Genomic DNA, 16677 nt, shown 5'->3' with positions numbered 1-16677 from the left:
GCATTTTACAGGCCTCAGGAATTGTGACATCTTCTTCATTGGCTTGAAATATGTTTTTATAGAAGCACGCTTCAAGATGTGGCTGATCCTGTCCGTGACCCCCCTGACAAAAGGCAGAATGGCAGGCCTGCGCTCAACTGTGGGGATCTTAATGTGGGACCTCTGGTTGACCCGCGGTATCCTGAGCTCGTTTGCCATGCATGCCAGGCGCGCGCTCCAGGCAAACGAGCTCAGGATACCGCGGGTCAACCAGAGGTCCCACATTAAGATCCCCACAGTTGAGCGCAGGCCTGCCATTCTGCCTTTTGTCAGGGGGGTCACGGACAGGATCAGCCACATCTTGAAGCGTGCTTCTATAAAAACATATTTCAAGCCAATGAAGAAGATGTCACAATTCCTGAGGCCTGTAAAATGCAATACCCCTCTACAGACTGCAGGAGTGTACAGGCTGGACTGTGAGTGTGGCCTATCATATGTTGGGCAGACGAAACGGAGCATTTCCACTCGGGTGAAGGAACACATAGCTGATGTCAAGCACCGTCGACCTAGGTCTGCTGTCTGTGAGCATGTCATGGATAAAGCCAATCACTCAATCAAGTTTGATAAGCCTCTGGTTCTTGCCAAGGAGAAGCGTTACATACCCAGAATGCTGCGCGAGGCTATTGAGATTAAGAAATATCCAAACTTTAATAGGGAAGATGGCTTTTCTCTACCACCAGCTTGGGATCCTGTAGTCCACCTGATAAAGGAGCAAGCGAGACATAGACTGTGAGACCGTAGTGTTGGATGATGCTGGACATTCTGATGTTTTGAAAAGATGTGTCCCGCCGAGTTTGTTGCCGGTCCCATATTGGGATACCCTCCTACAATTTAGGAGGGAATTAAATCTTCTCGGGTCCGTGGTGTAGGGTTGGAGCCGGCATAGTTTTTATCGCGTATATAATATATATCTTTACTTGAAAAATAATTATAGTGTATAACTAGCCTTATGAACCGATTTTGCATGTACAACCAGCCTTAAAGTTTGTAGTCTATGATTGTTCATTATTTTTTTAGTATGTGGGTATTTTTGCATTTTGTAATTTTTCCTCAGTCACCCGTTGACCACGAACGCTGTAAAGAGTTCGAAACGTCGGGATGAATTATAAATTCAATATACGCGATATAATCCGTTTTCATAGTTTTATTTCACAAGTATGTAAGTGCGAAAGTGACGCATGACATGACAAGTGATAAAAATGCGACCATGATGCCGCCGCTGGTGTTCCGTGGAATTTTGATGATTGACATTAATAATAATCATCAGGTGGATGATTTCTACGTTTAGTTCCGTTGCCAAAATGGCAGAAACGGAACCCTTAGCACGACAAACCAACTTTTGAGTAAACATTTTTTGTATGGGATATCGAACCTTCGCGCTATTTTCCATATAATTTTGACGCCTTTTTCTACTGACAACAATTATTGTTTAAGAATGAATATTACAGTTGGTAGCCCATACATGAAAAGTACCCAATTAGAGTTTAGTATACGAAATCTTAATTCAACCATTACAGACCATGAAAAAATGCCCGGTCGGTAATAAAGACAAAGCGTGGCACTATTTTCTCTTTCCTCTTATAGGAATCGCAATAAGACTATCTTTCTCTATCAAAGAGTGTCATTGTATGTAGACTTTAATGAAAATCAAACAAATGAATGTCTTAAATGGCACGCTGGTGATACATCATTGGTTAGGGACTCGATTTTTAGGGTTACGTAGGTATTCGAATAGGAATCGTTATAAGTCTCTCCATGTCCGTCTGTCTGTCAACCCATTCGTCCGCGGCTTAGCTTAGTTGGTAGTTAGTACTATAGAGAGCTCTAATTTTCTATAGTTAAGTAAATATAAATAAATCAATCACGCCGACAATGTGGTAGTTCAAAAGGTTAAAAAAATATTTTCGTGATTTTAGGGAGGTAGGTATTCCTACACGTAGTGGGGACAGTTTTTTCGCTTTAGTCCTATGGTGTATATTGTCTAGTTAGGTCTTTCAAAACGAATAGTCTTCTAATCTTTAAGAAATTTTTCTTTGATTAAGTGATTTAAAAAAAATAGTGTTCTCTAACTTTTGAACCATGGTTTTAAAAATATGATAAAAATCATGAAAGTACATATGTAGGGAGACCCGAAGTCGATGAGTATACGGTGGTCCCATTATTTATTTATTTATGTGAAGTGGTTGACCTCTAAAATTATAATATACCCATGCTTTTAACATAAATAACTTGAATATTTTGAGGTCATGGTGTAAGTATTATAATTTAATACGACCTTCTCTAGGGCCGATTAGTTTTTCTAAATTTTAGTTCGACCAAGTTTCTTATAAAATAACACTATATGTACATATATGTTGTCCGTTTATCACGTCACTTTTTAGGGTTCAGTACCTCAAAAGAAAAAAAACGGAGCCCTTATAGGATCACTCGTGCGTCTGTCTGTCTGTCCGTCTGTCACAGCCTATTTTCTCCGAAACTACTGGACCAATTAAGGTGTAATTTGGTACACATATGTAAGTTTGTGACCCAAAGATGGATATGTAACGTAAACAAATTAATTTTAAACAGGGGGGCCACTTTTGAGGGGTAAATGAGAAAATTAAAAAATAAAGTTTGTCAAACTATATCGCGTTATATATCAAATGAAAGAGCTCATTGTGAGAATCTCAAATATATATTTTTTATAATTTTAAGATGACCAGTTTAGAAGTTATTCAAGAAAATAGGCAAAAAATTACCATTCCCCCCCTTTATCTCCGAAACTACTGGGTCAATAATTTTGAAAAAAATACACAAAATAGATCTTTACCTATAGATCACCGGAAAACCTATTAAAAATGTGCAGTCAAGCGTGAGTCGGACTTAATTACTTAGTTTTTGATCCGACCCCTACGGGTTTTTAAAGACATTTCACATAAAAAATACATTGTTTAAATTGTGTAATGTACGGAATCCTTGGAACGCGAGTCCGACTCGCACTTGGCCGGTTTTTTTTTGTTAGTTTGTTCATTGTAAACTTGGCTTTGTTACACGTGAATCGTGATACGAGTATTTCTCTAGACCTCCAAACATAATTCGTGATTTTTATATAACCCCCCCTCAGCCCCCCTCTATCTTGTATGACGTGATTAACAGACAATCCTATTCAAATAGTGACTTTTTATATTTTTATAGAATTTTGAAGTACAAATTATTTCAATTATTTTTTAAAGAGGTGTCAGGATCGTAGCAAATGGAAATCCGTGGTCTCTGCCTACCCCTCCGGGAAATAGGCGGGATTATATGTATGTATGTATTTAAATCATTTTGAATAACACTGTAAAACTGCTGCAAGTCGGCTGTCCCATAAACGTCGGTCTTATAAATTGCTCATATAAAATAATAGGCTCTTTTTTCTAACGAAAATTATATAAATACTTCTATGTATTTACAATAGAAAATACCCATGACTCGGGAACAAATATCTCATCACCCAAATAAATGCCCTTGACGGGATTCTAACCCAGGATCACCAGCTTTATAGGCAGGGTCACAGACAACTAGGCCAGACCGGTCTTCAATGGCAAAAAACATAATAAAATCAAAATCATTAATAAATATCATAATCATCATACTTATTGGTAATATACATTACATGTCACATTTTATTATACAGTGCATAAAGATTATATTTAAGTATGCATTTTCACAACATAATGTAGGTTGTAGGTATTCCAGTGAGGGGAGTGCATTAAAAAAAATTGTTTATCTTTATTTACCTTTAAAATCTTTTTTTGTAACTGAAGTGGCGCTGTTTGTAGAAGGTTTTTACAATAAATGTCTTTTCTTTCTTTCTTTCAAAATAAATAACAATTACTATTTATTAATATTCAAGGTCATCAATATGTTACTTTGTGTATGAACTTACTTAAGGATGACTCACGTTAGACCGGGTCGTGTCCGGGCTGGAGCTTTCGGCGCTTCGTTTTCTATGAAAACAATCACGTGATCACCTGTCATGTCATAGAAAAGTAAGCGCCGGAAGCTCCGGCCCTGACACGGCCCGGTCTAACGTGAGTTCCTTTATTTTGCCCTAACTTGCTCGTCTCATCAAATGTTAGCAGTCAGTCGCTAATTATAGGTAATTGTGACCGCTACGCTTTAACAACGTCTTATTTTATAACAACCTGTTATAGTGCAAGCGACAAGCGTAAGTTGGAATTTATGTTCAAGCGCGTCAATTATTAAATTGAGAAACGTATATTATATTGTCTTTTTCTTTATGATCACAACAAAATTAACATATAAACTAACAATAAAAATTAACCTACCTAACCTACAACGGAAAGCTCACAAGGGCGCTCCTTCAATTAGGAAAGACCCGACTGAGCATGGTAACCAGTGTCATAACAGGTCATGGACTATTTAACAAACATCTTTTTATAACAGGTGTCACAGACAGTCCCCTATGCAGAGGATGCATGGAGACAGAAGAAACAGCCTCTCACGTGGTGCTGGAGTGCAGCGGAGTGGCCCCATACAGGGCAAAACATCTCGGATCCCCGAGAGACCTCCCTGAGGTCCTACTCAACATCAAAGGTTTGATAGGTTTCCTCGAGGAGCTGGGCTGGCAGGACTAGCCCACCCCCATGTCACGCAAAATAGGCGCCAGTCGTCGAGTTGCGGAAAATAGCCCGAACTACAATACAATACAATACAAGTAACCTAAAATTAAAACTACCTACAAAACTAAAACTAATACCTAAAAAAGAAATAAAACATAACATGGGTGACCTAGCCTAATATGTATATATTAGTAATAATAAACGTATTGTTTCACAAAATATTTTTAACAATTGTTCCTTAAGTTCGCGATTCCTGATTTTCGAGAACCGATTTGGTAAGAAATAAACTAAAAAGATAATTGTTTAATTTTGTTATAAAATTTTAAAGAGATCCAAGAGGTATTAGGGGAGCTCTATTAAGATCTTATTGCCAGAGTTTGCAGGGTCAGGTTGCGTTTTTGTCGCTTATTAAATCCAAAGGAGAACACAATACAATACAAATCCTCTTTATTGCACAAACTCAGAAGAAATGTACATGGAAACACAAATAATACATGAAGAGAGAGGTAAACAACAGGCGGCCTTATCGCTAAAGAGCGATCTCTTCGAGACAATCTTCAGGTAGTGGAGAAATGAAACTCATAAATTAACCAATTAGGTGCAAAAAACTAAATTAAAACTAAATAGCATTAAGTAGATAAATACCTTTAAAAATTCAAGTCTACAACAATAACCACACTAACTACAATAAAACATAATTTAATTTTAGAATTAATACAAAGCTAAATAACTAACCTATATAACTTAAAAACTAAAACTAAAAATAAATAAAACTGATCTTAAAATAAATAACTAAAAACTATTCCCTTGCGGCATGGTGCCGTAGATGCTGGCAGCATTTCCTCGCTGTATCGCAATGCTTATTCTTCGTGCGAGGAAGCTGCCAGCTCTTATTTAATTTTGTATTTTAGAATAAGAATAAGAATGATTTATTGCAGTAGGTAATGTGTATCTTTGTAGATGTTAATCCTGATACAATTTATTAGTTTCAACAGTTACCCAATTCTAACATTAAAAAACATGCAAAGTTAATTACATACCAATTAATGTTCAAAATATTATACTTTCTTATTCAAAAACCCTACTTACTAGATTACTTGAATGTATTTGATAAAGTTGACGCAGCAATAATTAAAGAACAATCTCACTATAACTGACCTGCAAAAATGAGAGAGATCTAATAAGTTGCGTCAACTCCCGATCTTACCACTGTACTGTAATGTATATGGCAAAGCAACTTGTTGGTATATTCTCCCAGATATACTAAATAGATTACCTAAGGAATTAGTACAAATATTAGAAAATAGAAAACCATCGCAAGTCAATAAAATTCGTTAAGAATACTTCACAAAGGATCTAGGAAAGATACTGGCAAAAACTTAAAAAACCGGCCAAGTGCGAGTCGGACTCGCGCACCGAGGGTTCCGTAATTTTTAGTATTTGTTGTTATAGCGGCAACAGAAATACATCATCTGTGAAAAGTTCAACTGTCTAGCTATCAAGGTTCATGAGATACAGCCTGGTGACAGACAGACACACAGACGGACAGACGGACAGCGGAGTCTTAGTAATAGGGTCCCGTTTTTACCCCTTGGGTACGGAACCCTAAAAATAACCATTAGGTAAATTAATGTAAAATATTTATCAGTACGGTTTTTACTCACTATTATTTTTAGTCGCTTTTGGCGACATGTTTCGGATTCTTTGGGAATCCATCCTCAGGCACGAGTATCCGCGGCGGTTGTACGTCGTGCACTTTATATTTTGAAATATGTCTCACGATAGTTTAAGTGCGATTAAATTAATGTAGTTGTAATTATATTTTAAATTACAATGTTAACAACAAAACGTAAGTTTAGTGACCGCGCACATAATCTCATGTTAGAGATTTTGCACACAAATGTAAAATGTTAAGCACTTTTTTCTTGAAATAAATAGTTTTTTTTACTTCGATTTTGTTTACTGAACCCTAATACTTAAGTACGAGTACCTATAATGAACGATACCGGGCTGTCCTAAGCATTTATAGTTTGTCATTACTAGTCGTTATACGACCACGATAACTATTTACTATTTATAAATAAAATGTCGAAATACCCAGAAAGTGATAAGAAAAAAGTGTTGCAAACTTTTAAGACTTTGTTACATTTAGTGTGTTGTTTGCATTTTTGGGCGATAAGTGTATATGGTGTGATTATGTATTGGAATATTACGGACGAACAGCTGAAGGAACCTCTGATTTTGATAGCCAAGACTTATGTGTGGGCGTATTTTACTATATGGAATGCGGTGAGTTATAAATAAAAGTTTGCTTTTAGCTTTTTTGGCTACAATGCCTACGTATGAAATATAGTACTTTACGATACACGTGCGAATTACCTTTTCGCACGTGTATTGTATAACGTTTTGCAGTATGGCCTTTTAAATTTTCGATAGGCACGTATAGTGCTAATTACCGCACTAGGGCAGTAAAGTAGCACCATAAGTACTGTAAACTTGGTTTTCATGATTCTTTCCATATATTTTGATGCAGTCGCGCCCTGTGACGTACACGCCGGGCGCTTTTTAGGGTTCCGTATCCGAAGGGTAAAAACGGGACCCTATTACTAAGACTTCGCTGTCCGTCTGTCACTAGGCTGTATTTCATGAACCGTGATAGCTAGACAGTTGAAATTTTCACAAATGATGTATTTCTGTTGCCGCTACAACAACAAATACTAAAAAGTACGGAACCCTCGGTAGGCAAGTCTGACTCGCACTTGTCCGTTTTTTTGTATGCATCGCTTACCATCAGGCGATTCGTCTCGTTAGCCTTAAGATCATAAAAAAAATTGAATCACAAGTGGGATCTTTCAAAATTTGTATTTGGAGTAAAAATGTGTTATATTTATTAAAATAAAACACAATTTGCCTTATGTATCTATAGAAAAATTGTGTCAGATTTCTGCATATTTTAACCAAGAACCATGTTTTACTTTCAATTAATCTGATATTCGAGAACATTTCTAGACAATTTTTTGCCAGAAAAAATTACGTGATATTTGTCGACTCTTCCCCACCACGTGAGATTTAGTGAGATTCGGCTTGACCCCCTCCCCCCGCTACGTAATTAATGGATGCCCCCTTATGTTAGAATCTAGCATTCCATTACATAACTATAATTTACTAATGTTTGTCGTTAACATTGTCGTAATTGTCGACAATCATCGTCATGCAACGTCACGTCGTGACATTGAAGTTGTGTATATCATTGTCTTAAACCGGTTAGGATGCTGAAAAAATATGTCAAGCGTGAGTGGCTTACAACAGAAATCTTAAACTTAAAATAGATGTCATGATAAAGTCATAGTCTTAGCGTTGTCCCGGTTTGGACCACAGCTCATGAGCCTGGGGTCCGCTTGACTACCAAGAAATGGCGTAGACACTAGTTTCTATGAAAGCGACTCCATCTGACTTATCCCAGCTAATTAGGTTATACGTCGGTGGCAAACCAGCACCGTAGCCTATGGACGCCTGCAGTACATGCGTGCCGACCCTTTGAAAACCTGTACACTCCTTTTTTGAAGAACCCCATACCCCCGTACTGTAGACCCTCGGGAAAAACTCGGCAGGGAGCTCATTCGACAGCCGAAGCGTCCGCGGGAGGAAATTCCTCTTAAGGGTGTTAAGTACGCACAGTGCGCGACTGAGTATACTATACTATACGTGTTGTTTAAATTTGAGATCTTTATGAGCAAGGCTCGGAAAAACGATGTAGATGTCGCTAGGGTCCCCTAGACCCATATAGTGGGAAGATTTGCTGACTATGGATAAGGTCTTGGTTGCTCAGTCGGCAGAGCGCTGGAGTGTCAAGAGGCCGTGAGTTCAAGTCTCAACCCAAGGCAGTAATTTTTCCACTTTTAAATTTATTCTAACCTTAATAGCAACGGTCGCAGACGTTTCTGCTTATTAAAAATTAATTTACATAACCCTATAACAGAGACTTCCTTATAACATCATTAATGATTAAATGTCGTATTTTCTATAAAAAGGAACCTTATTGTCGATGGCGCTTACGCCGTTATAAACGATGCTCCTATATAAATACAATGCCGCGCGACGCTATGCGGCGTAAGCGCCATCGACAATAAGGTCCCTTTTCATAGAAAATGCCCCAAATATGCCCCTGACGTCCGTAGACTGTTAGTAAACAATTTCGACTCATAAATGGGTCCTAAATTAAGTAGGTATGTTTTCAAAATGACGGGCGTTTTTCCGAGTCTTGTTTATGAGAGCAAATGCAGGATTTAAGTACTTAAAGTTACCTAAAGATTTATTCCGATGAACTGGGAAACACCTTTTGAAGGATGTTAATTATTGCCGGCTTATGTTATGCGGCTGGATGTTAAGTATTGCTAACTATTGCCGGCAGATCCCTAAAATGTAGCTCAACGTCATTCCTCTGACGAGGGCGCGGTCTCGTGCGAATTTTTCCATGTTTTGTAATTATTACTAGTCTTCTCACATTATCCATTAGATTGACTACTTTGTTACGTTATTTATTTTCCGGGTTTTTAAACGATAAACGAATTCAATAATTAGAAGTATTTTCTAGGAATTTTTATACAGGACGGCCCAAACAGACAAAAAAATCTGGGACGTTTTCCTTATCTACGCTTGTTTAACAAAATTTCAATAAAAATAAAACTATAGTCGTTCAACTGAAACAAAGCATATTTTTAAAATAATTCTCCGTGGCTTTGATATACAAACGCAAACATTCTTAAAATGATAAAAATATGCACAGTAAATAAAAAATTGACAACGTGTTTTTGGGCCATCCTGTATATATTTTAATAGTCTCGTAGTAGGCCGTTGTGCCGATGTGATATTTATTAACTAGTAATATAAATTGAAAATAATATAAACTTAACAAAAAGTAATATAAAATGGTGAAATCAAAAACCGAAACTATCCAAGCGATTAGTGACAATGTCGCCGTTGGTGAAAAAACGGTTTTGCTCACTCTTTTCAAGACCATTTTCCATTTACTGTTTTTGGTGCATTTCTTGTGGGTCAGTGTGTATGGTGTGTCGATATTTTTAAACCTAACGGAAGCGCAGTTGAAAGAGCCGATGATAGTGATGATGAAGACTTATTTGCTGTGCTATGGTACTAATTGGAATGAGGTGAGTTTACAAGCTTTTAACAGTAGATTGTGTCACAAGGGAGCAAAATTACATATTTACGGCGTGGTCGTACATTGAAACCTGAGCGTACTGAGGAATCGTGAGAGAGGGAGCGTGTTAACGCCCAAAGCTGCTTGTATCAGGTCTATGAGGAAAATTATTGTTTAAGATATTATTTAAGATAAAATTACAAGCTGTGAACGTATTCGATTATGAAGAAATTGTAATAGATTATGTGCATACTGTTTTCATACTTCATTTTGTTAATATATTATAATACTGGCAATTAAATGCCCTACAATCAAAAAAATGCAACTTTGATCCCGCCTTGCAGGGAAAAAAAGTGTCACATTAATCCTTTCAAGCTGGGATGATAATTTTAATAATATCAATATTAATAATTTTACAAATAAAATCGGCTGAAAAGCTAGTGGTAAAACTGTTGATTAGTGGAGAAATGTTTATGTTGTTGTTTATGCGTTTATGCAACTTCGAATGCAGTTATAGCTAAATTATATGACTTTATGTCAAGATTCGGCCTTATGCATACTCTGGTTAGTGATAATGGCACTGGTTTCTCGTCAAATGAGTTTGCGCGTTTTTGTGCGGTAAATGGGATTTCCCATATAACTTCTCCCGATCGGTCACGGTGGTAAAAAAAGGTACCTATACGGGCATGTTTACTGAGTAGTAGTGCAAAGGAAGTCGATCAAAATTTATTAAAGTATTTTAATAAAGTTTCTATTCGACTATAGAAACTCAGTTCAAATTCAAACCACTACGGGCGTTTCGCCTGCCCAGCTGGTATTCAGAATACCATTTCAGATTATTGGTGAAACCAGAAAAATCGTAATATCGGGTACAACCGTAGATTGCAACTCTCACTGAGCTGGCAGTGAATGTGTTAAGACTTTTTTTGAATAGTAATAAAAAACACAATTTAAAACATAAAAGAATTAACCTAAACCTTTGAGACTCGTTCACCTTCACAAGTCAATCCATGCATTATGCTCTGACGTGCTCTGACTAATCATAGTTAGGCACTTGCTCAAGCAGTGTTCTGAAAGCGTATGACAAAGTAATATCTACATTGTTTATTTTGATATAACAAAATATTTAGTAAAATAATCTATCTAATTTGTATTCAGAATGGGAGGCAAAAAAATAACTAATATAAATTTAAATTAGTTAAAATTAATCTAACTTTGAATTTAGTTAATCAATTAAAAAAAATCAGTATTAAATTAACTAATTATACGTTAATTAATAAAAATGATAATAATGCGACAAAAAAAAATGGCATTTATTACGAACGTTTTGACATTTAGGGATTGTGATGCATCATAATATAGTTTTCACCACACCAGCTGGTAAAGGCTCTCTTACTTGTTCAAAAACTGATGAGAAAGTTGCATTTTATCCACATGTGGGGCAAAGTAATCAGATGCAAATTTTGAGTTGTCTCCTTATGTTAGCTGGTAGAAATGACATTCAAAATGATGATTTTGGATGATAAATATTTAATGACGTTCATTTGGATTTGGGTTTGTTTTTTTTTTTGATATTTTACAATTAATATTTTCTTCGGGTTGGTATGGTGAACAATTTTGTGTTTCACTCGGTGGCAAAATTTGTTTAACCCTCGTGCTTTGAAACCCTCGCAACACTCAAGATTACATTATTCGAACCACTCGCTACGCTCGTGGTTCAATTTTGGAATCTTCCACTTCCTCGGGTATCAATATTAGCACAAGCGGTTAAACAACAACTTTTCCCCCTTGTAAAACAAAAATAACTATTTCGGATTTGGTGTAGGTATATATAATAACGACGCAGGTCACGGATGAAATGGTCAAGGAGCCAATAATCGTATACCACATGTTATTGTATGTGCAAAGTTTAATTACAACCCAACACGTGTATTTACCTAACTACATAAATATATACCTTGCATATAATTATGCAGTAAAATATCTGCCGTACAAGTGATTAAAATAAAATCAAATATCTTCAAAGTAATTATTCACAACGGCGGGACTTAATCGCGTAAAATAAGTTTTAAATTTACCTCCGACGTTTCGAGGACAGCGTTGTCCTCGTGGTCTCGGAGAATATTGGCTAAAGTTGAATCAGAATCAGAAATATTTATTGTGTAAACTGTGTAGGTACATCAACATCTTCTAGCTGCGCGTCTTCTAGTTGTGAATAATAATGAGTAAGAATCGTGAAGTTTAAATCAGTGTGATCCTCAAAGTCGACTAGCATAATTCAGTTATCATCTTGTAATAGCAAATAATCACGAATCCGAACCTCAACCGTAGTAACAATAAAAAAAATGAAACGAACCGTCAAATATCAAGTCAAATGTGATGGAAATCCTATGAAAATCTAAAATGTTAAAATGGATTTTGCTGCTAAGAGTATGTTTTTATAATGCGTGTATAGTTCATTTTGCTGTAGTGCTTTTTGGTGGATTGTACCTGTATTTTCAAATCACGGAGGACCAGAAGAAGGAACCTCAGATATTGATGGCCACAAAGTACTTTTCCCCTCACTAGCTTGGAAAGTTGTCTTTTATCCTTTAAAACAAGCGGGGAAAAACGCATTTTATCCACTAGTGGGGAAAGTAATTTGACCTTGGATGGAGCATGTTTAAGTAGCTTGACAAATAACAAAACGTAAAACGCTCATAATAATGGTTCGTTTGATATTAATTATCATTAAACAAATGGTTTGAGAATCTAATAAAAAATACCAAATTTAGCTTTATTTAATGATTTTATGTCATAAACCTTAAAGTTCCATAAGAAACGTTTGTTTTTTAATAATGATGTTAAATATAATTCTGAACGCACAAGTTGAGTCGATGCATTTCAAAACGCATCATTGACATTTCATACGTCAGAAATGTCAACATTGTCAACAAAATTTTTACTTAAAAACTTCTGACGTAAAAATACAGAATTTTCAGTCTTTTGTTATATTATCGTAAAAAAATGAGTGATTTCAGTGATGAAGATGATCTAACGCCTGTGGATGTTGCACTTTCCTCGCTATAGTGAGGTGAAAAGTTTTGTGTTACACACGGGTGCAAATGTATTTTACTTCTCGTGTGTTGAAACACTTGCTACGCTCTGGATTCTATTTTAGAACCACTCGCTTCGCTCGTGGTTCAACTACAGAATCCTTTCGCTTGCTCGTGTTTCAATTCCACACTCGCGGGTAAAATGCAACTTTGCACCCTTGTATAACAAATAACTATTTCGTTGTGGTATACATTCTGGGTCATAGTAAGTTTAGTATTTAATCCCTACTAGGCTCCGTGACCTGTAGACCCCGCAATAAGCTTCATAATAATATGCTTATAAAATGTCAAAATAAAAAATACTTACCTACTTCGTTGAGTAATTATCACAGAGAACTCACAAGTTAAGTGCCCTGCTGGCACTGTCGGAGTTTCGTTCTCATTTTAAAACTAAGTGTTGGATTGTAATGAAACTTCGCACATACATACAATGACATGAGATATTTGGGCAAACACGAAATTCAAAACTTTATTATCTGCCTCCCTATCGCTCTTCCATATTCGTGTGATAAAGAGGCAGATGATGAATTTACGTTCCGGTAGGCCCTGAAGCGAATTGAAGTTTCTCATCCAAACTTGTTTTTGCTCTAATTAGTTTGTTTTATAAGAGCCTATATAACCTAACAGGCATAGATATACCTCAGGTCATGGTATGTGCAAAGTTTCATTACAATCCAACACGTACTTTTAAAATGAGAACGAAACTCCTTTTGCATGGGAAAGTGAACTTCGGCCGAGCTTGCTGCGGACTCTTAAGTAGGTTCTATAAAATGAAAATAAAACAAAATGTAAAAAATATATATATTTTCGTATAGACAAAAAATATCTAGATAATATGAGGGTACATATTAAATCACATTTAGAAACGGGTCTATCGCGAATTTATTTTGTTACCTTTATTTACCGACGTTTCGACACAGGTTTCACTGGTCGTGGTCGCGGCTAACTGACGTCCCAGCAAAATGTCAAAACAGAGATTTGTGTGACTACCCCACGAGAAGTGCATTTAAAGTTTGAGGTAGACATCACATTTTCAAACCACCCACTACACATTAAAGTTAATTGTTGCCACGACCAGTGAAACCTGTGTCGAAACGTCGGTAAATAAAGGTAACAAAATAAATTCGCGATAATTGTGTAATAATAATATAATCGTTATAATCCGTTTCTAAATGTGATTTAATATGTGTTCAAACCGCGAAAGTTTTAAATGTTATAATATGAGGGTAGTTTTCCAATTTTATCTACCCACCTGTTACGAATGTTATACTTAGACACAACACATCAAAACCAACTTACAAATAATCAGAACTAGTGTTAGTTAGTTTACTTATTTCGTTTAGATTGTGTACTTAAAAAAATCCTATAATTTCAACATTAAGACTGTATTTTAATTATTATAAATTTAAATTAGCTTTAAAAACAGTGATAAAATATCAAAATTTCTGATAATGCCGAGATTTTTTTACGATTTTGAGGTCCAAGAAAGTAACTCAGTGGAAAATGCGTTCAAGCAATATATAAAGTTTTGGATCGATATACTGTTCCATTTTATAGTGTTTTCTTATACTGTGATGGTGAATGTTTTCGCGTTAATCATTTTTGAGGGCATCAGTGAGCATCCGGTGGATAAAATACGAGAATTAAACGATTTTAAATTCATTTATCTCACTAATTGGAATTTCGTAAGTATGAATTTTATTTTTCGATCCTTCAGTCAAAGGAAACTAAGAAAATTGCGGAAAATTCGAGAAACGGTGACATTGATTGGCCCCCAAGATGGCCTGATTTAACAGCTCCTGACTTTTTTCAGTGTGTGTGTGTTTTCTAAAGGGACGTGTCTATGCTAACAGACCAATGAACTTTCAGCAATGTGTGAAAATCTGATGAAAAACGCGATGAAAAGCAAGTGCGAGTCGGACTCTCGCACGAAGGGTTCCGCACTATTATGCAAAAAACGGCAAAAAATCACGTATGTTGTATGGGAGCCCCACTTAATTTTTTTTATACTATGTCGGTGGCAAACAAGCATACGGCCCGCCTGATGTTAAACAGTCTCCGTAGCCTATGTACGCCTGCAAGTCCAGAGGAGTTACATGCGCGTTGCCGACCCTAACACTCCTCTCCCTCGAGCTCTGGCAACCTTACTCACCGGCAGGAACACAACACTATTAGAAATATTAAATATTTATTTTATTCTGTTTTTGGTATTTGTTGTTATAGCGGCAACAGAAATACATCATCTGTGAAAATTTAAACTATCTAGCTATCACGGTTCATGAGATACAACCTGGTGACAGACGGACAGACGGACGGACAGCGAAGTCTTAGTAATAGGGTCCCGTTTTTATACTTTGGGTACGGAACTAATAAATCTTCGTATCAAACTACAGATTAAATACAACACAATGGTATAAGCTAATTACTCGTACAATAAACTCTTTAATTATAAGGTCATGTAAACTATCACGTGCAGTAATGTCACAGGTCATACAGATAATATCCAATTAAGAGTGGCGATACGAATGTAATAGTTAAGTATCGGAACAGTGTTGCCAGACTTGCTACCATTAGCTGGATGTAATTACATCTAATGCTTAAGGTGCTGCAGGTTCAGAGAGCGGAGTTTTTTGAAAAATCGTAACGTGATTACGTACAACTTTCGCTCGTTCAAAAAAAAATCACGATAACAGGTATCTCATAGGTAAGCGTGCTCCAACGTAGATCGCATCATCACTTACCATCAGGTGGGATCGTGGTCAAACGCCTGCCTATTCATCATTAAAAAAAAAACAGATAATTTGGATCCTTTACACGCTGGCCCAGCGCTAGCCAGCGAGATGGCCATGCGATGGTTGAGAGGATGCACTATGGAATGCGCCACCTGTAGATGCGTACGCACCATCGCTGACCCCACTACCTTTGATGTGCGGACGAAAAACCGAAGCCATAATGGCTCCTCTATACGATAGCACATTAAACCGGCGAGCGTGTATGAAGAATGTTATGAAAATGAAGGAAGCGAAAGAGGTATGTCAGGATCATAGCACGTGGAAATCCGTGGTATCTGGGAACTAGGCGTGATTACATGTATGTATGTACAGTCAGCTGCAGAGAAAAGGTACTCCACGTTCATACGAATTTACAGAAGTTTGTATGCAGGGGGGTTGCCTTTACCTGTACCTATGTAATTTGTTTATAATTGTGACAAATACATAATTAGGAATTGTTACTGAAGTAATTAATTAATAAGTATTAAATAGTAAAAAAAAAAAAAAATTTGTAACCATCATGCTAGTACTACTTTTTAGTATAAAAGAAGTATTTAGTTTTAGATTTAAGTGTTAAATACTAGATTTAAAGACACAAACATAATGGTTTATACACTAGCGATTTCGGAAGAGCGGGGTTTTCTGTCACAAGCATATCTAATGCTTAAAAGAAGATCCCATCCCATGCTGTAAACTACTTGTAAGGAACCAATAAACATTTTTTCATTTTCATTTTTCATTTTTTTTGTGACAGCTAGTTCCGATTTCCCTTACCTTCTGCAACTTAGTAAAACTTAGTGTACTAGTGCCAACTAAAATATGTAAATAGTTATATTCTTATTCTTAACATTGCGTATGGCCACCCAGCGTTTTTAACGTTAGTTTGTCTATCTACCCACCGCATCGTACATTAACCAATTACCTCTTATCACAACAACAGTTCAATAATAAACTTTATATCTAATTCTCAATTAGAAGTAAAACATAGTGTTAATTGTGATTTGTTAACG

At 36.3% G+C, this 16677-nt stretch overlaps 1 long non-coding RNA gene across 1 annotated transcript in view; it reads left to right on the top strand.

Annotated features, from left to right (window-relative positions):
* Nucleotides 1–16677, top strand: part of LOC134752938 (uncharacterized) — a 126582-nt gene that overhangs the window by 100752 nt on the left and 9153 nt on the right. The gene's annotated exons all lie outside the window — the stretch shown is intronic.

This window comes from Cydia strobilella, chromosome 25 (genome assembly GCF_947568885.1).
Source record: "Cydia strobilella chromosome 25, ilCydStro3.1, whole genome shotgun sequence".
Lineage (NCBI taxonomy): Eukaryota > Metazoa > Arthropoda > Insecta > Lepidoptera > Tortricidae > Cydia > Cydia strobilella.
Note: the sequence above shows the minus strand (reverse complement) of the source record. Positions and strands in the feature narration are given on the sequence as shown.